This window comes from Vidua chalybeata, chromosome 1, assembly GCF_026979565.1.
Source record: "Vidua chalybeata isolate OUT-0048 chromosome 1, bVidCha1 merged haplotype, whole genome shotgun sequence".
Lineage (NCBI taxonomy): Eukaryota > Metazoa > Chordata > Aves > Passeriformes > Viduidae > Vidua > Vidua chalybeata.
The window spans coordinates 88,758,778-88,785,248 of record NC_071530.1 but is presented as its reverse complement, the minus strand read 5'-3'; the positions used below and the strand labels follow the sequence as shown (position 1 = coordinate 88,785,248).

Here is a 26,471-nt window from a genome sequence, read left to right as displayed (position 1 = left end):
GTGGTGCAGGAGGATGGGGAATGGGGGTTATGGTCAGTTCATCACACATTATTTCTCCTGCTGCTCAGGGAGAGGAGCCCTTCTCCTGCTCTGATGTGGGGACCCTCCCAAGGGAGACTGTTCTCCATGAACTTCCCCAATCTGAGTCCATCCCACAGGCAACAGTTCACAAACTGCTCCAACATTGGTCACCTTTTCATTGCGTGCAGTTCTTTGGGTACAGTGTGCTCCAGAGTGGGAATGCCACAGGGTGACAAGTCCTACCAGGAAACCTACTCCAGTGTAGACTCCTCTCTTCATGGGTCTGCAGGTCTATGCTGGGAGCCTGCCCCAGCACGGGCCTCCCACAGGGCCACAACCTCCTCTCAAGCATCCACCTGCTCTGGTGTGGGATCCTTTACGGGCTGCAGGTGGATTCTGCATCCCAGTGGATCTCCAGGGGCTGCAGGGGCACAGCTGCCTCACCATGGTCTGCACTATGGGCTGCAGAGGAATCTCAGCTCCCGTGCCTGGAGCATCTCCTCCCTTTCCTTCTTCACTGATCTTGGTGTCTGCAGGGCTGTTCCTCCCACACATTCTCACCCTGCTATTCTCTGGCTGCAATTACTTCTGCACAGTAACTTATTTTTTCCTTCTTCTTAAATCACAGAGGCATTTCTACCATTTCTAATTGGTGCAGCCTTGACCACCAGCATGTCCATCTTTATGGCTACCAGGGATTGGTTCCACTGGATATGAGCAAGCTTCTGGCAGCTTCTCACAGAAGCCATCTCTGTAGCCCCGCCACTACCAAAACCTGGCCACACAAACCATATCACTGCCAAAAGACAGCAGAGATTTTTGTAGAACTCATCAAACCAAAATAGTTATTTTATCCTCTAAATCTAGGTTCTGATTGAACCACTCCAATACCTAACTAAGCATTAACTAGAGGAATTAAATTGCAAAATGGCCAACAATAAAGTTTTTGCCAGTGTGCTAGCTCCATAACTATAAATAGTAAGACAGAAGTGGAGGGAAATTGTAATTTTTCCATTTTCATTCTTGTGAGTTAGGACATCAAAGGTAATTCAGAGTATAAAGGTAACCTCACACACTGGAAGTGATATATAAATATGACATCACCCAATGATCCAGCAATACTTCATAGACTCAAATACTACTTCCAGCAAAGTAAGGTGCAAGGGGAAATACTTCTCTTGTGCTTACTGGTGCTACATCTGATTTGCACATGCATAGCTGACCAAGGCTCAGCTCTGAATATTTGTGATAATATATCATAATATATCATAATAATAATCAGCATAATAAAATAACATAATTGATGGTTGTACCTATTAAAGCAGTTTGATCAGTGGAGCAGAATACATCAGTATGAAATTGCTGAAATTACCAGTGCTGGGGTGAGGAACACATTGTGTTGGCTTTAGGGAGTTTTATATCAATATAATGTAAGATTTTCCTGAGTAAAAATATTTTGATCCAAAAAGAAAATAAATTCCCCGCACTGCCCCTCAAAAGTCCTTGTGCTCAACTTAAGTAGCGACAATAAGAAAAACCACCAGATCTTAGTGATTAGCTTTGCCTGTATTTTCTTTCTCCTAGATTTTCTACACTCACACAGGCCTGTCCTAGGTCTGTTAAAGGACATAAAATACAACTGTAGTTACTTAATTTCTGAAAGCAATACAAAAGAAAAGAGAGAAAAGGAAATGAAAGGCTAAGCCACTAGCTGGATTAAAGCAAGCTGTGGTCTCCATGTTGTCCCAAGCACAGTCAGAGATTGTCAGTATTTCAGAAAGAAGGAAATTACTTCTGACCTTGCACATGAGATAGTCTGGCTATCTGGTCATTACAAAAAGAAGCTTATGATCCTCTCTGATCTGATGTGGAAACTTGGCCTGCCTTGAATTAAGTTGAACATGGAAATTCAACAAGGGAGATTCCCTTCTGTCCTTTTTACAGTTTATTTTAAAGCTAATTTATAAAGCAGTGCCCTTAATCTGCTTGTAAACCTGTTTCTAACCATCAGAGTTGTGCAGCTATGAGGGAAAATGGTGCACATTTTAAACAACTGCCTAACAGCATATTTACTCTAGAGATATAGCTGCATCCAGAAAAGGTATTTCATCTTCACAGGAAAGTATTTTCAATTTTTATAATTTCATAAATGATTTTTAAACAGAATTTAAATCTACAACTACTACTCCTCAGTAGCCACTGAGAGAAAGAAATGGAAAGTAACACTCTGTCCTTCAGTGCCTCAGCAGTGCCCTTGTTTTGTCTTTTTATGGCAATAGCTAATATCTCACTTGCTGGTTCCTCCTTTGTGTCATACACCTGTCTGTCTTTTGTCATTTCTGTGACAGCCATTCTGTTACTTAAACATATCTTTCCATTGCATCTAATATAATCACAAGCTTATCTGCCAAGCAGAAGCTGTACGTTCTCACTTTTGCTTGAGCAAAACTCTTGTGAATTTCAGTGAGAAGATGGAATCTCATTTACTAAATTTCCAACTGTAGATGTCCTCAGCAAAAGGGAGATATACGCAAATTTCAGTGGGAACATCCTTACCAAAATTTGCCTTTGTCCGCAGACAGAGACAATTCCTCTCCCAGCCTGTGAAGAGAGCTGGGAGGGTGCATGGAGACATGATGTTTTTCACTGCAGAGTTAGCTTCATTTAATATTTGTGCTGTTGATAACTCAGGTCTCATTCATGAAAAAAGTATCCACTGGTATTAAAATGATAAAAAAAAATACCCACCAACAAACCAGTAACTCTCATTCAAGAATAGTTATGCTTTCAACAGGAGTCATTTTACCCAACAGTGGAAATCAGCTTAGGAAACTGATCTCCTGATCAGCTATTCTGCATTGCTATGGTGCTAATTTACGGGGTGGTTTTCCTCATTCAAGCCACATTAACATAAAAGGCATTAGCTTGGGTGTATGCAATTTAAACTAATTCTTTAATAAGAAAAAGTTCTATCAAGTAGCTTTTAGCGTAACCTTATAACCTTTCTTCCAGTAGTTCCTTATCTGGAGCGCCACACTGGGAAAAACAACCAAACATTTGCCAGGTATTTTAGCATGCTGAACTTGCTGCTGCCACCTACATCAGAATAGAGTCACAACAGCGTAATTTTTATTTCACTCGCTGTTCTATGTGCTTTGACCCCCAGGTTTTGACATTTTTACCAGTAGGACCTATTATCATGAGTGCTTCTCGCTAGCCAGTGTAAATCCTTGGCAGCCAGTCCCCTCAGCCTGACTGAAGCAATCAATCTGCCAGGAAATCACAACAGTATCATGTGCTATGAATATTTTATAGTTTACTTATTTTAATTGCCCAAGCACTAAGGTCATGCTGGTCACACCTGTTAGGATATTTTGTTCCCTATGAAAAGCAGGCTGAAAAGCAGGTCAAACCCCAGAATATTCTCATAATTTGGTTAAAGAAATATGACTAGGAGTAAGAAACAGATGAATGAGCTTCTCCAGTGCTATCAAAGCACTTTCATGACACCTAACCTCTTTTCACCCTGCCCACACATCTGTCAGGTGTTTAGTAAACTTACTCTGAGTCTGGAGCCATGCAGTGACCGTTTCATTGGTTTGTACAATGGGTTCTGTGGTACATGCTGAAGTGGAAGGCTGATAATTAATTTCTGCTTCAACGTGGGATGCTTTTAGGTCCAAAGACAAGCTCCTCTCAGGAGAAATGCTAACCATAATAAAAATTTACTTTAGCAGCTTCTTTTAGGATTTTTGCATCACGGGACCTGATTTGCATACCAGCCTCTGAAACACCAGACAACTCCAATACACTTACCAAAAATGTAAATGTTGTCCTGCACTGGATTTTCCTGCTTTCAGGTTATCTGTAGAAATACCTGCGCTTTATCACAGTTCCAGATTCAAAATGTTCTATGCAGCTGAAAACGTTATGTTCCTCTCCCTTTCTGGTGAGGTTGAGATAGATACCAAACATATATGGAGCACGGATGTATCATAAAGATTCTCAGGAAAACTTTAAAGAATTCTACTACAGTAGGGCATCCCCCAGAAGGCAAGCAGAAACAGTGTATTAGGGACACTAGGGACAAGAGCAATGCTCAAGGAAGAGACAAAAATCTGTCTTGTCTACCACAACAGGAAAATGAACTTGATTCTGGTCCTCTTTTCCTAAGACAGGCTATATAGAACTGGAGAAATGTAAGTGGCTTTGTTTCAGCACTGCATCTGGGCTTACTGTTTAAAGACAAGAACACCTTCACAGGTACACTCGAGTTATACCTTTATCTAATAGAGGTATAGATATAGATATAGATATAGATATAGATGATATAGATATTTCCAGCAAGAAGCACATGATGTCTGTAGCATGTACTGCTGTGGTAATGCAGCAGGTGCTTAGAGATTGACACAAACCCATCTTTCTGTGCAGGCCGTCCTGCTATTCCACAGGCTGTGATAAGAACTGCTGGGTGGAGGCCTGCTTTGGATGTATAGCAGTGCTCTAAGCGCTAAAAGCAGTGGGGAGTCCTGTTATGAACCTTTGGAATTTGGCATTGTGGTAAAATAAGATTATGGCCTGCAGATTCAGAACAGACATGATATTCCTGCCAGAAACAGGAAACAACGACTGTGATAGCATTCATGTTCAAGAACAGGCAGTTCTCAGCTGTCATGCATATTGAAAATTGGCAGGAATCCCTAAAACAGAACGTTTGCTAATCGTTTCTGTACAGGTCTAACCATATTTAGCACAGAAAGCAGTTTACCAGATTCATTAGCATATTACATCATACACTGTCTGTCTCTCTGCATCTCAGTTTCTGCTGGGATTCATCGCTAGAAATTAGAAAAAGCAGAATAGAATAAATAAGCCATTACAATTCAATGAATCCCATGACACTATCACTAGAGAAGTAGCCTAAAGCAGGAATGCCATGTATTAGGTTTATTACACATGGTGGTTTATGCTTTTTATAGATTTCCTGTAAAAGACTTTGACTTGGCAAATTCAGGATGAAAATAAAGCTGCATATAATGTTTTGCATTTTTTGCTGATTCTTCTGCTGGTGAATGAGTTTTGATATGCAATGCAGTAATACACCAAGGCTCTTAGATATGTTAGTTACAGTCAGCTGCTTTTCTAGAATAAAGATGTCATCAGAAAGTTCTCTACCCAATTCCCCTATGACAAGGATTCTTGTATGCACACATAAAGTGAAAATATGATCCTTTTCCTAAATAAATTCATTACCATGCTTTAGCAGCTGTTGAAATGATTTGAAAAGTTTAGTGCAAACCTGAACTGGCACTTATATATACCCAGAATGATCTGTAAAGACACTAAGGTTGTGTGTCTATAATAGGTTCCCTACTGTACTGAAATAGATTTAGGATTGTTTAAGCACATTTACCTTAAAGTGAAGTGAAAGCCATTGGCCACATCTAGAATGTAGGTCATACATTTTTTTTTCCCTAGGAAAATCTTTTATATATTCTTCTTCTCAGGAGGAAAATGCTTTTGTATTCTGGATAAAGCATTGTAAGCTTGTTTTTCCTTTCAACAACAGGAAGCCCAGTGATAGATTTGGCTCAGTGGAGGAAGCTGCAGGCTTCATAAGCCTCACATGACTGCATGCATAATACTCTGCTGAGATAAGATCAAGGAGGAACTGTTATCAGTCAAAATCTGTGAGAAAAGCTGCTACTGATAAGAATGGTTTAAATAACTTAATTTCTCTGGAACTTCCAGGTCAATCTGTTGACCTGGAAATACTGGACTTGGATGAGCTGAACCTTCTCCAGGCATACATAAGGAATGAACACCATTTCAGGGCCTTGGCTGACAAACTGGTAGGCTATCTCTGCAGAGTGACTAAGTCACACCACCCAGCACAAACCTGCATGAAGTCAGGTAAATTTTTCATTAGTAATAATGAAAAATTCATTTTTCATTTTTCATTAGTAATAATACCTGAGAAATGTCAGGCAATTGTCATTTCCAGTTAAATCTTTTCAGCAGCAGTAATATGAACATTTTATAGCACAGCATATCTTACAGTCCTGAAAAACATTTACGTCAAAACGTTCTGCTATCAGCAGATCATCACCATCAGCTGAAGAGTCACAGCAGCATCACTATCATGGACACTGCCTGTGCTCTTGTAAGTCAAGTCAGAACTTCTTCAGCTTAAGCAGCTTGCATTAGAGGTAGCAAATTAAACAGATACGTTGAAGGTGCTACTTTAGTGATAGGGTCTGCACTTACTAGAGGAGCTACAAATATGAGAGAGCCCTGGTATAAGATTTTCAGGTGTGGCCAATGGGGACATCTGCCTACAAGCAACACAAATCACACCACATTTCATTTCATTACTATACAAAGCTTCTACATTACAATACTCAGCATCTACACATGGGACATATCTGATAACAAAGATATTTTGCTTTTGAGGTGTGCTTCATGTTTACTAAAATCCTCCATCATCCTGCTGTTCTTCCATAAACAAACCCACATCTTATTGCTTCAAAACAAGTTTCTCACTTTTAAGTCAATCCTAAAGTAAGCAACCATGCTATTCTCCCTCTGATTTTGCTCTGAATGGGCAAACAAGACTTGAGTGTCAAAGAACCACTGCTGTCCTTATGGCAAATGGATAGATGTACAGACAATGCCTGAGATCTCTACTGCCTCTAATTCAACAGAGTAAATAAAGTTGATTAAGGGAGGAGCTGGCTAAAACTTTTGTATATTTGGTATACAGGACTTGATTTCTCTAAATGACAAGTGGTTTCTGACAGTACTGCACATCAAACTGAACATGACATGATCATTATCATTCAGATAAGACAGTGTCTGCTGTGGGCACTGGGCATCTGAAAGGGAACCTGAAGCAGGGAATGTGGGATATTATGCTGAGAGACATGAAGAATATGAAGGCCAAACCTGTCTTGGATTTCCAGGCTTGCTGTTTCTTCCACTGTCTCTGAACACTGGGCAGTGTTCAGTGGTATGGAAAGCAAAATGCTCAAAGACAGCTACCCTCTCACATATGATTAAAAAAACCACATAGTACTTTTTGCTTCTGATAGCTGATGTCAGACTGAAGGCTGTGTATTGTCTCCTTGATGAAGTACACCCTTGAGTACGATTTGAAACCTGATTTTGTGTTTGTGTAAGTGGAAGCAGTGGACCGCAAACACATCTGTCCTTTCCTTCAGCAAAGGAACAGCAAAACCTTCATTAATCAAATACAATAAATGTTAAACACAGACTCTATTAACTCAGAGTAAATAAACTACATGATTGCATTCAACTTGGAGGTCAAGCCCAAGGGGATTTGTTAGAGTCCACTTCATAACAGGCTACTCTTCTGCCACACCCTTTTCCCTCTCCAAATAAAGCACAGAAAGAAACAGGCATAGACCAAAGAAGAAGCAGAACACGAAGTCCATGAGTAATTAATCTTGATTTTGGTGAACTACTTTCTATCTGGAGGCTTCAGGGAGTAGAGGAATTCACCCTCATATGAATAAATAATTTATTCTGCACATGTGTAAATGCATCCCCACATTTACAGAAAAAGAAGCACAAGAACATAGTAAAAACAACTGTAAGTTTTCTAGGACATGATTACTTACAGAAATTACATTCTTACTTACAGAAATTCCTTTAATACATTTGCTAGCAAACTTGTATGAAATAATATGCATATTCACAAATGCAATGAGTACATTTCTCACATTTAATTAGCATGGCAGAATTTCTGCACCAATAATTTATCTGTGAAAATTATGTTAAAGATTTTGCAGATGATATGAAGACATTACAGTAAGAAACACCTAGCAAAAAAAATGAACTAATTACATAATGAACCTTGAAAAATCAAGTTCTCACTTGGTACGTCAGTGGTGGTATATCAGATATCTACATCAGCAGCACCCAAAAGCAGTAATCTCCTCTATAAAACATTGGTGATTATACTTAATAACTAGGTCTTAATTTTGCTGAACTGACTCTCTAGGATTAGGTGTCTTCCAACGCCTCCAGTGCTTGGAATGATTCATTTATGTCAAACCAGGACACGCAGCTCCCTACAGCACATATTTGTTTTTTAAAAGTGCACCTCAAACAATCCATACCGTAAGTCTTCCTTGCTCTTCCTTAGCCTATAGGCAGCTTTTAATGTCACTATATGCCTATATATGTCTATATGTCCCTTATCCCATCATATGTGGGAGTACATAATTTTCTAGTACTCAGTGGAAATTGGGGAAATCTCTGCCCACATAAACATGCTGCACACCTGAGATCACAAAGGCTGACCCTACCTTAACCTGTTGTGCACACCAGCAAAAGCAACTCTCTGGAGCAAAACACTTGTTACTGGAGATCCCACATCTGCAATTTTCCCAATTTGCAGCTTTTCACTTCAGAGGCTCTGATCTAATTCCACTAGCTGAATAATTGTTTTCAGCTGGAACATACTACGAACACCTCTGGAGAAAATCTTACAACTTTGTTTCCTCCCAAGAGAAAGCATCTCACATGTTCTGAGACAGCTCTGCACTCCAAACCAAAGCTCTGCATGTAGGGGTAGTTGGGAGAGTTGCATTGAAAAGTTCCCTCCTAATTTGAACTAAAAAGTTAATGTAGACATACCCCATCTCACCAAACCATGCTTGTGCTACAGGGTGAAATTCTCTTTCCTCCACCTCACCTTTCAGGAAAGCTGAGGAGTTACAGTGCCAGGGAAATTTAAATGCCATCACCAAACTTCTGCAAATGAAAATATATCACTTCAATGTGTAGCTGCCTCTCCCACAAAACCATGGTCAGAGAGTTATGGGCTTTTGCTGAGTGGCCTTCCACAGAGGCAAAACCCTATGCTAATCCAAGATGATGTGAGACAAGGTTTCTGAACATGTGCGTTCTGCAGAACTGTTTACTTGCAATATACACTCATGGTAAAGATGATTTTTTTTTTATTAGTCATGACTAGTTTGTGAGTCAAGGTCAAACAAATTCAGAACAGATCTCTGCATATGCTTTTGCCTCCTTACTCTGACTGCAAGCCAGCTTAGAAAACAGCAAAAACTGGAGGGCCTGCTGGAAGCTTCAGCAGATACTTAGGTCTGTGAAGCAGACATGTTTCACAGGTGTAGATAGCTTGCAGCCAGTGTGGAAAAAGATTCAGTGCTCTCTGATTGTTCATATTTTAATTTGATTTCGTAGTCTTTTAAATCTAGGAATTGTTTTTAAAAATATATATTCACACAACTGTTCACAAATAAAATAGTAAGACCTTCTCCATGGGAGAACAAGGAAAACTATGAAAAGAATCAACGAAAAATTTGAAGTCCTTTCAAGAAATTCAGTTTGTGACTGATTTAATGTGGCTTAAACTGAGTACAGCTTTGAAATGAGATTCTATGTGAATTTTAAGTTACATAAACTGATCATTGTAAATACTTGGTAGAATATGGAGATGGGAAGGACTTAGTGCTCTTATTCACCTTATATCAGTGTACCCCAATATAATGTACTTATTATTCACTAAGTTGCCTTCAAAGAAAACATATGTGCAAAAATAAAGTATCTCTATACATCAGAATGAATTCACAATTGATAGAGGACAGCAATATCATACCACACCATTGCCACAGAGCTCCAGTTCTGGCTTAGTTCTGATCCTCTAGGAAGATACAGGAAATAGGTCTAAGAGCAGAATAACTGGGAATGAGTGTGCCTCTATAAGAAGCATGTTTTCCTTTCAAGGGCTGTAAAAATTTCTCTCTATCCAGATCTTGTTCTGTAAGTGACAAACACTTGTCTTTCTGTCCCTTCCAGAAAGAATAATAACTGTCATATCATCATTTTTCTTCACAGGTACCAGTGATTTTTTGCCTTTTAAATTATCTTAATAAACAGTAGAATTTATTTAAATCAACATAAACTCTTTATAATTGTACTTGGTGCTGTTGTGTCTGTTTTCAGCTTAAAAAGAAGAGTTTTTCTTCAAGTTTGTTTGTATTTTGTTGATCAGATGAAAGATGTTTACTGTCCTCTGTCTCCTCTTGCCTCCCTTGTACTTGTAAAGGACATTTCCCCATCTCTGTAACAGCTCCAGCCTTCAGCTGCTTCCTCAGCATTCACATAGTTATTGATTTCTATCTATACCTGCTTGCCAGTATTATACATAAAACGTACCAATAAAAGAGAACCATACGATGCTGAACAGAAAACCTGAAGCAGAACTTAATTAGGCAAAATTCAGAGGGTGATCTAAGGAATTTCAACATACTTTATTTTTACTTCTTGCTTCTTCACTGTCTGCAATAGCCCCTTACAAAATTCTTCATTCAAACCCCAGAAAAATCCTATGCATGGTTCTCAAGGAGATTTACTAAGTTCATGCCTGATGTTTGGGAAGACAGAGTCACAACTATATGTTCCCTTTGAATGCTTTAGCTCTTCCTGATACTGATAATAAATAGATTTGCATAAAATTTGAAACTTTTAAAAAGTGCTTTTTTTTTAAAGTGTTTTCTTTCTACTTTTCCTCTTTCTACTTTCTCAGTAAAACTAGGAGCTCCTTGGAAATGCCAAACCCTCCTTTAGGCATACCTATTATGGTCTTTAAAACAGCTTTAATTCCTATTTTAGAAAAGTACAGGGAAGTAACCAAAAATGGAGTGCTGTGAGTGTAACCTCACCACTGTTCAAAGTGCTTAAGCCATCAATATGATCTGGAGTGTAGCTCATTCTTGAAACATTTATTGCCATTGCTCATTCTATTTAATAAAGCAGAGGGATATGTACAGAAGTTAATGTTATGCTGTGCACCCAACATTTGTAGAAAAATTAGAGAATCTGCCATGCCTTGATTTATTGTCCAGTGTCATGGAGTGACATAATCCAGGTCTCTAAACAGAGTCTACAGCAAGACATAAGCATCTATTTCAGAAATACAACAATAACTCCCTAAAATTTACCCTCTTCTCTCATTTAATTCCCATAAAGTCCAATAGAGAATGCCAAATAGGAAAAAGAAAAACAATATGAGAGAGTGTTACCTAGCTAGGATTCTTTATCTAAATGCAGTTTTCCCATGGACTTTCTCAGTCTTCAACCTGAGTGCTTGTGCTACTTTGAAAAATTATTATCTTTTAATGAAAAAGAGCCAAAGCAATACAGTCATGCAATGGGAAATCCCACTGTGCAGGTGTTTATAAACAAAAAGACCATTTTGGCACTGAAGGCTTAATGACTGTTGCCATTGTTCTAATTCATTGAACACTTAAACTTTATTATGCAGCTGGCTTCATAGAGCTTCTGACTCATCACTGCTCTTCTTACTTCTTGGCAACAATTTAAAGAGTAAAGTTTGACCCTTAATCACATGTGGGAAAACAAGGACCTACAGAGTCAGTGTCTGAAAAGAATGTGTTACCAGAAGTTCGGAGACACAATCCATTATGGCTCAGCACTGAGAAGCAGCAGGCACTGTTAGAGCTGCTGCTCTGATAAGATAAAGTTATAAAACAGAGATAAGCCCAGACGCACATTCTAGGGATGATAGGCAGCTGCAGGAACAGAAGACAACAGTTATGGCAAGAGAAGAAACCAAAGATGGGAAGACTAAGAAAAGAAAAGAGGTGGTTAAGAAAAGGATTGAAGACAATGCAGAGCAGAAGCAGCTGTGAAGCTGTGTGGCTGATCTGAGGAAAAGTGATGGAAAAGCAGAAGCAACATGGTTGAGGCTGAGAGGAATCAAATTCTGATGGAGGTAAGCACAGTCCCTCTCAAAGAATGCAAAGGATCTTGGTGATAACTGGACTATACTGAAAAGATGTATCAGATTTCTGAACCTAAAGTAATTCTGGAAAAGAGTAACGGAAAAAGTGCAAAAGTATCAAATGTATTCTAGCTGTAGATCTAGCAGACCTGAGAAATATTGAGAAATATTGAGAAATTGAATATTGAGAATATTGAGAAATATTGAGCTGTGCCACCACGATCTCCAAAGCAGTTATCGTTACAAGAAAGAATGGAATGGGCGTCTTTGAACTCCTCAATTTTTCAGAGAACTATCTGATCAAAAGGACCAAGAACTACGCCACTGCAGCCAAGGCAAATCTCAATCCCAAACTCAAAATGAGCCATTCTGCCCCATTGTCAGCCTCTTCTTTCCAGGGGGTAGAGTAGGATTTTAAAAGGATGAACAGTTCTGCCTCCGAGAAATTAATAAAGTAGTCTAAACTCTTTGTTTCCCGCTTATCATTTCCACTGTGGTAGTGCCTCAAAGTGTTACCTTACTGTAATAAGGATTGGAATATCATATGCTACTGATTCTTATGGGAGAGAAGAACACACCCGAAGTAAGTGTGACAAGGTCACCAAAACAGATTGTGGCAGAAACTGCAGATTTAACAGCTGTATAGTCAGAATTTTGTAAGACAGCAAAGGTCTTCATTCTCTAAGTTAGACTTAGTGTTGAATTCAAATCCATTTCGCACCTACGGTTTCAGAAACCCTAGCAAGGTTTTATCTGCTACTTATAATTTGATTTACATAGCAAACATATGCTAAAGATTACTGAAAAGGTTTCTCGCATTGATAACATTAGTGAAAATAATATCGAGGGAGCAAACCAGAATTTTACAATGCAGACTCACATGGATGATAGAATTTCTTTTAATGTACTTAACCAAAGTAAGGCTTGGCAGTACTCCCCTGCCAGAATAAAACTTTATTGCATGAAAGCTGCCCACGTAGCTGAGTAGATGGAAATCTTTCACATTGGTTAAATAATATATGCAGCTTCATGCAGAGCAATAAAGTGACTATCAGAATTTCATATTGACAATGGAGAAAAAAGGAAGTAATGGGCCTCATTTATTCCTAGTATGGTTTTATTATCTACAGTAAGGTTATAGCTTACAATATAGTTTGGAGGCTTCGGTATGTCAGCTTTAATTTGACTTCTTCTTTTCAGACTATCTGGGCTTTGATTTGATAACCCATTATAATTTCATGTACTCAAAAGGATTGCCTTACAGGTCCTGAGGTCCAAGTGGTAAAGTAACATCAGGAACTACTGAGTCAGAGGAATCTTTGTATTGGCTTCGAGTTCATGTAACAGTGTTAGCACTACGCTCTCTATTAGATCAGGCAGTTCAGCTTAAGTTTATTCACATTCAACCTTCACAAAAGTTGAGTGGGGAGACTCACAACACACAGAGGCTTTGTCTCTGAATAAAATACCCTGTGGAAAAAAATGCACCCTCCTACCTTATTAAGCTAAGTGCCATACACAGAATAACAAAACTATAATAAGATAAGCCTTACTATACCAACTGGTGGGTGCCTACAAAAATGAAACTAGATATTTCAGGTGATACCTGATAGACTACCAGACATTCATGTCTTCCCAACAAACACTAAAAGATCTCTGAAAGGAAGAATTTCCCACATGAAAAGTTTATCCTTTGAAAAGAGTACTGCTTTGGTTTGATTCTTAACTTCTTTTATTTCATTGCCACAAACCTCTCCAGCTTCACAGAGTGTCTGTTATCCTAGGCAAGAATTCAGAAAAAAGGTGTATGCCAAGATTGATATCTGAAAGGATCATGAATACTGGCAAAAGCCTCATTTCAGAATGTCTCCATTTTCATCATGAGGAAAATGGAAGATAATCTTGAATTCCTGCATGCGGTGAAGATAAAATTAGGGATCTCTGCTTCCAAGCAAGCAGTGAAGGAAAAACAATCACAACATCTTGCATGCACATGGCTGGTGTCTAGCTGGCTCTAAAAAATAAGATGTACTGCAGCCAGGATTTGCAAATACATTGGCATAAATTCCCCTTCTGATTTTTCCACAAAACAGAAACAATACAAAGTGGCATCACAAGCTCTTCTGTAGTGCCTGTTATGTTAATGCTTGAATACTCCTCAATCCTTCTCTCTAAACACTTGCCATCTGTACTAACCCCACCTCGGTGGCATATACGTGGGATACTCCAGGAGTACACAATGCTGAAATAAGGTTTCTTTGGATAACAGCTGTGCTACACACATCCCTCTCTTAGTCTGATCACAGCTGTAAATGCATTCAAGTGGAGGACGATGCCTTAGTTCAAGGTTTAGCTCCTCTGGTGTAATCTTTGGCATAGATGTCCCTGTAGTTTCATGGTTTATTTTATCTTGCATTAACATGTAAGCCAGTAGCCATAAAAAGATATATAACAATGGAACCAGTAACATAAAACTAGTTGTCATTTGGCTTCATGAAACTAAATAAAGCGTGATCAGACAGCTATGAAAGAGTCACAGCAAAGCCCGGAATCATCAACTGAAACACATCTGAATAATTTTTGGACTGCATTACATTGTAGCAGGTGAGGATCTATTACAGAGATTTATTGGTTCACATTTACCCTGATGTAACTCAGTTAAAACAAATGGTGGAACAAAAGGAATAGCTTTAATATATTATGTACTAAACTTTTTTATAGCTTTGCTGAGTGAATAAATTATTATAGATAGGTTTTGTTGTCTGCTATGGCATTTATTTTCTGCATTGTACATTTGTATTCATAGCAAACACACTGAATGTGTTTTAAAGAAAGCAATCATAGAGTTGTACACTAAGTTATATATCCAGTGTGGAAATTAAACCAAAAACAAACATATCCCAAAGGACATAACTGTTTAGTCATGATCTTATAAGCAAAAGAAACAAATTGACCAGTGTTTCTAAGCAGAGAATATGTTCTCCTGCAGTGTTCCCACAGACTTATTCTGTGGGTTTAAAGTACTGAGGTTTAAGATATTACATTCTTGGACATCCACCCTCTTAGCAATTACTGTCTTCACAGCAAGGACAGCAGAAACAGCATGCAAAAAAAGGCAATGGCTCTCTGGATACTGGAGTTCACAAGTTCAGTGAATTAGTTTAAACTATACTCAATCTTTTGGATTTAGCTGCAGCATTTAACTGGTCCTCAGCAGGATGCTGAGGAGAACAGAATTCCCTTCTGCCACTCCAGCACATACCTGCTGGTCTCTCTAGGCTCAGGCTGTGAGCACCTGAAAGCAGTAATGTCCTTACTGCTGTAGCTTAATCCAGCTTAGATCATCCCTCTGAAGCCTAAGGTCTCTGAAAACTTCCCCAGAGGAAGAATAAAGGGTTTTACAATCCATTTATATTGTTCGCTCTCATAGTACATACAGCTGAATTTTAATGGTCTCCAACACAAAAAAAGTTTAAGCATCCAAATTTAGAGGGTTCATGGATTTTAGACAAGGTGTGAGACACTCTGAAGCATCCCTTAGGCAATAACATTTTGCAAAAATTAGATAAGGAATCTTAATACTGCTGTGCTCTCCCTTACCAAGGAATAAATCCCAAGAAAGTAGTGGCAAAACTTTCTTTTACCACAGGTCACTGGGATCTTGCACCAGCCTAACACTCAACATGATAGCAGAAATTGTACATATTTTGATTTGAAGCCAAATCTTACACCCAAATAAAGTAAACTGGCTCACTGCTTTACTCCACTACAGAAAAGCCCTTGTGGCTCCACAAAGAGTGAGAGAGACAATAAGAGACTCCCTTTCACTTCTACAGGAATAAAAGTAGGGACATAGCTATGGTATGTTCACTGATGTAGTTTACCACAGGGTGTCCTATAGCATTGCACAACCACGTGACTTTTATTGCACAGGGCAGATAAATGTTAAAATATGATTTCAAAAGTATTACTAATTAAGCAGGTAATGAAAATTTGCTCAGAGCAATTCTCCTTTGCCATAGCTAAGCATTCAACCCCTCCTGCATTCAGTCCAATTGAGAGAGGGATGACAGATTTTTTTTCTTAAAGTGAATTTAATAGTTCATTGCACTAGATTAAAACTAACTCAGACAACATCATCAGTAGTACTGTATTTTCATATGTGAAGCTCTTGTGCTCAGATAATCACACACACTTCTAAAAGCACTACTCCTTAAAATACATGTTGCACCCTGGGATAACTCAAACAAAATACAAGGTAAGGAAGGTGAAGGTGGAGGAGAGGGAACAGACAATGGAGGGACTCCAAGGAAAATTTTTCTTCCTTTTCTTACTCACACACATATACAAACCACTCTGCTGCTGGATGACATTCTGCTTTTCAAGCAGATAAACCTGCAGGTTAGACACATACAAATACAGGTTATTATTGTTTGAGCTGCAGTATACTTAGGAACGGACTTGCACCCTAGTGTGTTGACTGGATTACTAACAGAATTTATTTTTTTGAAAATGTTTCTGTCCCAGTAGACCTTCACTGTCCTGTAAAATTACAGAAAGGTCAAATCTTGATGGTAAATTGAACCCAACTCTTTTCTGGTTTCAAGTCACTTAGAGTATTTTATATTATACCCTTGGGTTCTCTGTAGTTTTTTTCAGTCACAAAAGCATTTGGCAATCTCATTATAAACAGTTCAGACAAATTCAAAATGCAGGAGCATGAATTACTTTAGATACTCTCAACCTTTAGAGAGTGAAGGAAAAAAGAGGGGAGAAAGAGGTAACATGAATGGGAAATGGGGGACAAAGTAAAAGGACTAACAACATTTTACTGCCAAAATTTTTTCAGGCATGCAAGTAAGAAGGAAAGAATAAAAGAGAATTTCTCAGGAAGTTCAGCCTCTGAGAAATCAAGTGGGAGCCATGATAGCGGTGGAAATCATCTTCTTGGGCAAAATTTGCCACCTTACCTATATGTGCAAGGAATAGGTCCAAGATAGGTTGGACTGCTGCATCTAAGCCCATTTTTATCTTACTCCCGGTGAATGGTACATGCTAAACTTGTCAGCCATGTGCCCTCCATGCAATTTGTTCCTGAGAGATGCACAGGAAGGCAGAGAAAGCTCTCAAAGGTGAGACTGCAATGCAGAGGAAGAGATAATGAACAGGATTTTTTTTTTCCAGAAAACATAAAAATGTTCAAACAAAAATTCTGACACTCCCAGACACCAGGATTACATTGATATAGGGAAGTGATCGCTTCATTTTTTCAGTTATGAGCTTGAACATTTAGATTCTCTATGTTTTTGATTCAGCTGAGATCAAGTTATTGAAATTCCACCAGGCTTCACATTCACCCTCCATAAGACTGATTTTATTAATCCTATCTAGTATTTAAAAAGCAGTCTCACTAATGAGTCCTTCTTGAAGTAGGAGTCCCATTTTGGAGTAAATTGTAAAAGCAACAGATAGCTGTCACTAAAGGAAGAATTTTCAACACAAAAAGGCAGACAAATGAAGAATAATTGCTTCCACAGGCACAGAGAGATGAAGAATTGACTGCCATTGGAAAAATGTTTTGGAAAAACATGGCTCTTGGTGAGTCATGCTTTTCTCATTCCAGCTCCATAGCCAAAACAGCATGTCTTATTTTTCTTACAATCAGATAAATAAGCTCCTTTTAGCCACCCTTTCTTACACGGTAAATGCTCATCTAGAAGTTGCCATCTCATTCCATCTCCCTACATCCCACATTTGAGCAGTGGTAAGTTTGAAAAAAATCATAGAATCATAAAATTTTCTGGATTGGAAAGGATCTAATTCCAAGCCTCTTGCCTGTGGCACGTTCTCTCCTTATGTCCCTTTTTTCACTTATATCATCAAGGCACATTTCTTTGAGGAATGTCAAACAATATGTTCTGTACCTTTTGAACAACAGTAATAAAGTGACCTATCTTTACTGTAAGCTCAGAGTTACAAGTGTCATTGGCCACCAGTAATACAGAAGAAAGAAAGATGTATGAATGTTGCCCCGTCTTGGCTACTTTTGATATTTGCTTGTTGAAGATGCTACCAGAGATGCTCCAGTTCACATATGTTAGTGAAACAGAGATAGTAACAATATTTCAAAGCAAGTTCCAAACCCAGAAAAGTGAGGCAAACCAATCTGATACAATGCACTGGAGTGTCTCTCCTGTGGCTCTGGATGTCGCAGGAGCAGCAGTTCATTACCAGTACCTTTTTGCATCATAGGAGGAAAGCTTACAGAAAAGGATCACAAAGGAAGGATAAATTTTTTTACAACTGTAAACCAGAGCATAAAGACATGGCATAACAACATGTTGCTAAACCACTCAGAATGCTTGGTTTGCACACATGTAGCATATCTGAGATTAGCAGCCTCTCCCTGGATTAGTTATGGAGATCAAAGACTCGGAAGTCCAAACACAGAGCTTTGAAAAACAGGTTGATGGATGTGATGACATAGTGCTTCAAATTCAGGCCAGGAGCCTTGACCTTGGCCCACCTGATCTGCAGGTATGGATACCTTCTCTTAAACTCTGGTGATGGCATCAGGTCCTTTGTATCCAAACCACAGAGGCAGAATACACACACACACAGATGCACACACAGTGGGTGTTTGGACAATAATTTACAGGTGACTGATGAGCAGCACTCATCTAGTTAGAAAGCTATCTTGTGACTGCTACCTGCTTTAGGTGCTTCACCTGAGAGGCTGAATTAAGAGAAGTAGCAATTACTCAGCCAGCAGTGGGAAATTAGGAAGGAAAGGAAAGAGCATTGTAACTACTTTATTGAGGACACGAAGAGCTTGGGCAGGGGACTTCTGGATTACACTTATGCTGGCCTTTTCAAGGATTAGTGACAGCTCTGAGTGTCATTAGTTTTCCCAAGAGCAATAGGAAAACATCTCACCCATATTTGCACAGTTAGAAAGTAGGTTAGGCTTGGCTGTGGTCTAAGAGTCAGCACCAATGTATACAGTTGTTGTGCACTAGATTGCTTCAGCACTCAGCTGACAATTTGCCAAATGGGACCCCAGAAGTGAGGTCAGTCTGGCAACAAGGATGCTCAAATCATACTGCTGTCAAAAGTTTAAGGTTTTGCTTCCTATCATCTCTCCTCCCATGCTTTCATCTGCTATTCCACAGCCAGTCCCAAGACTCTTCTCCTTACCTTGGACTCTGCCTGTCTACCTTCCCTTTGCTGGACAAATTTCCTAACAGGTCAGGGAAACATAGGATTTCCAGGAGAGGCTGACCAGGCACTAGAGCTGGCCCAAGGTACTGAACAGAACCGTGATGTTCAGCCAGGGAAGATGATGGGAAAAGGTACAATAATATCCTTTCTCAGTGGCTGTGGGAAGTTGTTAGATCAGTTCAAGGCTTATTTCTTTTCACACCTTCAAATATGCTCCCATCACGATGTAAAGGTTTGACTTGTCTCACTGAGTTGACCCCATTTGAGGGCTCTAGAGCAGGTGATGCCTGGTTTTAAGCAGGAGGAAAAAGGTCAGAAGAGGGCTAGTAATCCCTGTGTCTGGGTATGGATTTAACATGCAGTATAAAGAAAGGTACCCTAGTCCTAGCAGGGACTAGAGATACATGCAGAGCTAATGGGAGAAATTCAGATTACAGATATACAGATCTACATCTGACTGATCAAGAAGTGCAGGAAAGAGATTGTGTAAGAATTGTGTAAGAAAGTGTAAAGGGAAATAGCAAAGAGAAAAGCATTACAACAGCATACATAAATACATACAAATCGGAAAGTAGAAAGAATGTCTGAAAACTGTTGAGTACCATGAAGCTTTTTCCACCAAAGTAAACTTTCAGATGCTAATGTCCTGCCCTCCTTCTCCCCATACCAGCATCAGCAGTGTGATGAGCCTTAACAACGACTAATCCAGCTGAAAAGTGAGGCCATCCCCTTCTTACTTTCCAGCTGGATCCCTCCCTGAATCTAACTGACCACATGGCTGTGTGTATGATCAGCAATGGTATTAGTGGCAGTGGCAGCTTGTACTGAGATGAGTTCAGAGCATCAATCACCTGCTACCAACACAACCCTGCAACACAATCACAATATCAAACTGTGCCATCCATCCTGGACTCCATAAGGCAGGTGTTTGAGTCCAGGAGAGCTGGCCAGTTATGGAGTAGTGGCTCTCTGCCTTGTTACCACTCGCCACTGCCTCGTTGAGAGACAAGGAGAAAGTTGCATTTAATTCTTTTGGTTTTCATTTTCATTCAGAACAAACAGTTCTAATTAGGAAACTGAAGCCAAAGGATGAAATGGAAAGCAGTACATAGGCACAGTGTGCTTACACAGCTGTCTACTCTAGGAAATAAGAAGAAAATGTCCTCCAGAATCTTATCATCTTCTACTTACCTACATGTCAATAACTGAATCCCTTTAAGGCCACAGAGACTTGGAATAAGCAAGGCTAGAGAAAAAAAAAAAAAAAAAAAAGTATGCAAATATAAAAGGGCTAACATTTCACTGGTTTTGTGAAACAGGTCTTAAATAAGTACCTTTTACAAGATTTACTGGAATCTTTAATGACTACAGTTAAGGGAGACACTGTTCTTGCAAGGGGTATTTTGAGAGACAGGTAGTTACAGTGTACAGGAGGTATCTGAGCCACTGGTCCAGAACCATGGACTGAAGGACACCATGTAAAACATAACTTCAGCATCTGGTTCCTGATGGCAGCTCATTTACAGAGCAGTAGCTCTGATGTCATAATTACAACATTAACAGGTAGCAAGCTGTTAAAATGTAGAATTAAAATAAATGTGGCTGATACCTAAGGATTATTTCTCAGATGAAATACAAGGGAGAAATATTCATGTTTCAGTAATTACAGTGCCATTGTATGAATAGCTTTCCTCAATTAATTACATATATTCTAAACCAAATAAAGCCTTAATGTGGCTGATGACAGCAAAGCTGAATATGGTCTTTTTTGCCTAAGGAATAATGGTTCTGTTCACATACTTGGCACTTCTGAAAGGAAGATGAATTCTGGCAAGCAGATCTGTTTTCCTTAACAGATGTTTCAAAATATGGTAATGAGGTGTGGGTTTCCTAGGCTGTCAGCTGGAATTCAGTAAGCAGGAAACAGGACAAAATGGATCTGATGCAATTAGTCTTTTCACTTTAAACCTTTAAAGACTATGTTAGATTTTATATTAATTTTACAAAACACTGCTTGCAGTGAATTATGTAATATTACATGCACCTCTGCTAATGCCATTTACTCTGAACCTTTCCTTCCCTAATTCATAACTGTGTGTGACAGACATCATGTCAATTTGAAGAGTTTCACAGTGGCTCTGGCATCCAGAATACTACCCTCAAGGAAAAAAAAAACAACCTAAAAAAATCAGAAGAATCACTTTTTCTGTGACATATTCAAACTCCAGTTTGAAAAATGCAACACATTTTTAGATGGCAAACAAAATTCATACTGAACTCTAATCTTAAGTAATTTCTTAAACACAGCTTTATCTTCATACTGATGAAAGCTGTACTAATGAAGGACCAGCTAGAATTACATGTCTAGCAGACAGATGAAAGAGAATTATTCTCTTCATTAAAAGCTGAATCACGTTTAAATTTTCCACTTGCAGTAGTTGACAAACTCTGCTTTCCTGCATTTTTCTAGAATAACTCTCATGTGCATCCCAGTACAAAGGAGCCAACTATATCATGAGAGTGGATATATTAAATGTTCAGATACCTAAAAAGTAAGCAGTTGAGAGACACATCAAAACCTTCAACTTCCAGCATTATTAATAATGTGAATGACAAATTTGTGTGCCACATGCTATATGTTGGGCATCATGAAACTACTCTTTGGTTAGGAGTTAAAATACCCTACACTGAATCCTGACAACACAGAAAGAAGAGCACTAGTCATTTTTAGCCCATGTGCCTTGTTAGAAAGCCAACAACACTGGTAGCTGTATCAATAACATTATCACTGGCACAACTCATGGCTTTGCTAGTCACTAGGGTTACATGATGATTCTTCTTACAAAGCCCTGAAGAGAAAGGAAAATAAATAACTGGGTTGTTATTTCCTGACAGTCTGGATTTCCTGTACATGATCACATCACCCACTTTCAGACACAACTGTTCAGACATTTACATGAAAGAAGTCAAAGAGCCCAATGTTCTGCAATTTCAGACAATTCAGATGATTGTTCCCTGAGAAATTGCAGCATCCCATGCACTGAAAGAGTAAGTTGCAATTTGGAAGATTGGTGAGTAAGATTTTGTGTCAGAAATATGCTCCTTATTCTTATGCAAATTGTCCCAAAGTTGGCCAAACTATAAAAATAGGAATTACTGTTACAAAAATGCTTATGCATTTACAGGAGTTTTCTCAGAGCTGGATAAAATGCCTGGAGCTCTTGCTCTTGCTAGGAAAGCTCCATTCTTTCCCTGTTCCTCTCTATGACTGAACTTACCACCAGACTATCACCTGCCCTGCAAAACTCAGACTGCTCCACCGGGGAGAGAGAGAGGGATAAACTTCCTTCATCCCCTTGGGCTGCAGCAGTGCAGGACTGTAATTGAGGACACTAACTCTACATCTTCTTCTCCACCACTCAGCACTCAGAAGCTGGTGGACTTAAATATGGGTAATGAACAAAATTTAACGTTGTGGGAGGTTTATTTGAATCTCATTATAAAACTTACTTGTGCTCTTCATAACAATCTTTCAGGCACCCTTTTTATGGTGCCTGGAGGGTATTGCAAGTAAACTACTGAACATTAGAGATTCAAAGCAGCCCTCCCCAAATGCCAGTTGTGTTGCACAGCAGAAAGTGAATTCACGTTTCTGATTTTTTCTACTTTTCTGCTAGTCTGATGAGAGACTGGGGTAGGAGGAAAACAGTGACTGAGGCTTAGAAAAAGACTAAGACTAATAACTCTGATAGCCTTTGTCTAGTTAATTCCCACTTGTAAAATGAAAATGTGTGTTCTTCATTATCTCTAGGGTCTATTGTGAAGATAAATCCACTGAAGAATTTGAAGTCACCAGATGAAAACTATATAAATAAATAAAACATGTTCTAGTAGACATGTTAGTTCTATGGTGAATATGACTTCAGTGGAGTAGCATTTATTCATATGCTAAAAAGAAATATTTTGCTTTCATTTTGCTTTTTTACTGACTCCATAAAAGCAAGTGTATGTGCACATGTATACCTAAAGACAGAGGAGAATAAAATATATCATAAATTCAATGGTAATAAAAAAAATCAAAAGTTTAATGTCAAGCTAGTAGTTTCCCTCAGTCTCCCATTAAACAATTCCTTCCACTCCCCACAGAGTTATGCTTGCCCTTATAAGAAGAATTTGAAAAACAGTAGCAAAACAGGTTTGTTTTTTCTCTCTGCTGCTTGTATAAAAACCAGCAAAATGCAGTTTCATTATCATAAGCAATACACAATAGCCATTTTCTGCTGAGGCATTTCTGTATTGACCTGGAACAAGCAGGTAACCAAGCTTATGTCTTAAGTTTGCTGTGTACAATCAATAATGGATAACTGTAAAATACACTGATATATGCCTCATAAGCAGGTCTTTATTTTCTCTGAGTGCTTTAAAAACTGTTATGTTAGTACTATTGCTAATGGCAGAGCTCATATATAGTAAGCTGTTTTTACATCAGTCTTTGCCAAATGTTCATACCTCACAGCCACTCTCTTCTTCAGACCATGTTAAATTGTTAATCCTGTCCCAGTTTTGGATAGATAATTTTCCATGCACAAGACCTTAAGCAAGCACAAGGCATTACCTACAATAACCTCAAAACAGAGCATTGGGAGGCTAAATCAGCACACATTTCAATTCTATCACATATGCAGAGGTCCTTCTCAAGCAAGAGAGTTCTTAGAAAAAGGGTCTCTCATTTCAGTGGGAATAAAAATACACTTTTTGGACCTCACAGTCCACTATCTCCTACTATCATCACTACATTTATGTTGAGCAGAACTGCAAAGCCTTTGTGAAGAAACCAGAAGAAAACTGGGGTTTTATCACCTCCTTAAGCAGTCCCTTCACTAAAAAAACTTGTTCACATTTCCCTGTTACCTAGCATTAAAAAACTCAGCAAAATAAAAGTAAAGCCCCTTGACTTGAGCAATTTCAACAGTTACCATCACAAGACAAACCACAGCAGGACTTGCTTAAGCCCTGAAATCAAGAAATGCTGAAGGCATTAATAATTTACACTGGTGTCACCTTTCGTTTGCTATCCCCATCCATATTTTACACATTCATCAACCCTGTTTTGCTTCAGTGGCAGCTGCAAGTTCATGAAAACACTGGAATGAGCTGAACCTGTGGTTCAAAGGCATTCCTTTTTACAGGTGTTTTACAGCCATTTGGGTGTTTCACTTACACTGCTGCACTCGCCTCTTCACCATCATGAGGCTTGCAAGCCCAGACATTTACTTTCACATGCACTCATCTCAAGCTTTCCAGCCACACTCTTTCCTTGACCATTTTAGCAATAATTAATTAAAAAAACTCTCAGGAGTTTCTTGCACTTGATGATCTGTGATATTTGAGAGACTACTGGCAGCTTGTTCCATGCTGCTCTAGCCATCACAGAGCAGCCTCCCAGTGCCTAGCTCAGTGCAGAGTGGGAATTAAATCCAGATTATTTAGAAGAAAGAGTTTGATTTCCATCACTAGAACCACATCACAAACAAATATCCTAAATTCAGTTTTGTTGACTAATGGACAAGGAATCATAAAAGTGTCACTACCTTGCGCCTGGTTTTAGACAAAAGATCTGTTTGCCTCTGCCTGTTCTTAGCCTTTCTGCACATCATCACTGGTCCCTGCTGTGTAAAGCAGCAGTCTTCAGTGCTCTGTATCCCAAGGGGTGTCAAAGAGATGCAGTTCTTGTCATTCTTTCTCCAGCTGAAAGTGAGATATGATCCCTGTATTAGCACACTACCCTTGCAGCCTGAACCACTAAAAGTGGTGCTCTGACAACACCTGCCAGAGGTGTTGTAATTGCAAATTTCCAGCTAACTGCCAGTGGCCATTCCAGTGCCAGAGTTTCCATGCTATCACACAAATTTGGTAACAGCCATAGTTGTCAGCATCTGGTCTGCAGGGCTGTCTACTCAGTGCCTTTATATCATAATGCAGCACTCCACTTCTATTTTCCTAGAGAAGGATGAACATCCTGACTCCATGCTCTCTTCTAAAAATTCACTCCCTTCCTCCAGGTGAATTTTGATTTTTGGCAGTTCTCAGGGACATGTCTCACACCTGTTGTCACTTCCTTTCCTTCAGTGGCAAGTATGACCTAGTATTGCTTGTCTTATATACAATGTGTGCCATGCAAGTGTACACTACCCAGACTTTAATATCACAAGGCAAACAAGTGTAATTCTCAGGATCACACAGTCATTATTTCCTATAGCAAACAGAAACCATCCCCATTCCACAGCTGAATTTGGCAAAAGATTAAACTATGGCAGCACAGTAGATACGGAGACTTCTGCCATCATTATGAAATCTAAAGTTTAAAATACAATTTAAAATTAACTATTTTGTTGTTCTCATCCACAGCTCTGTTAAAGACTTCCTTGCCTGTGACCATAAATATTAGATGGAGTTCAGTCAGATAATTAATTTCTCATTTCATCTGTGAATTGTAGCAACCAGATTTTCATACAGAAAGAATATTTTATTTAAATTGCTACTTTATTCCTGTATGCAGGACAGAAAGAGAAAATGGGAAGCTTGGTTTCCAAGCTTGGCACTACAGGCCAAGAGGGAACTCAGGTGCAAAGAAAAACGAGAGCAAACTTACAGTCTTTCTTTAAAGTTTTGATTCTTGCTGTGTACAATAAGATCTGACAGAGGTATGAGCCACTACACTACTGATTGTCAGTGATAAGCTGCTTTTTTTTTTTAATCAATTAAAGATTTAGTTTCAAGTAATTTGACTCTGAAATGAATTAAAAAACATTACAAAACATGCTGCTAACACTTTCCAACAGTGTATTAAATAACATCTGACACATGCTTTTAATTAACTTATTATCTTCCCAGCATAAAGGGGTCCCCAGTTCAGAAACAGTTTTTCTTGCTTTAGATAATAATAATATAATAGGCATAGAATTCAATATTTGTTCATTAGAAAAAGTGGTGCCAAAGACATGTGTCTGTATCTGGAGTTGACAAGACTGTGATCATTGTCATTTCTCAAGAAAAATCAGCCAAGAACTGTTTTCTTCCAAACAGTTTTCTTCCAATTCTGTTTCATTCAGTTACACTTCACCCATATTGCCAAATAATGTTACTCAACCAGTGACTAAGGAGATATTGGAAACTGATCCAATGAGTAATCAAAAAACTTTTGGTTTTAATGAAAGATTTAAAAACATGGAATGCACATTCTCATTCATTACAAGTAAAGAAATGGAAACAAAAATAATGTAAAGCAACCTAAATATTTTTGTTTGGTTTTAAATTTAAATAAATATGGCAACTAATACACTGTTAATCTGTTGTTTTCAAAAGCATTCGTGTGGCTGTTGTATTTGTTCATAATAGGGCAAGTTATCTACTTTGATTTCAAAGGAGTGAG

The 26,471-nt window shown here is 38.7% G+C and overlaps 1 protein-coding gene across 11 annotated transcripts in view; it reads right to left on the bottom strand.

Moving 5' to 3' along the window:
* Positions 1-26,471, bottom strand: part of LOC128783698 (poly(rC)-binding protein 3-like) — a 499,860-nt gene that overhangs the window by 203,130 nt on the left and 270,259 nt on the right. The window contains exon 1 of one of the 11 annotated variants that reach the window (XM_053934732.1): positions 20,231-20,285. The exons of the other annotated variants lie outside the window; for them this stretch is intronic. The gene's annotated coding sequence lies outside the window, so the exon portion shown is untranslated. Of the gene's footprint in view, positions 1-20,230; positions 20,286-26,471 lie in introns of those variants that run through there. 11 annotated transcript variants of the gene reach the window in all.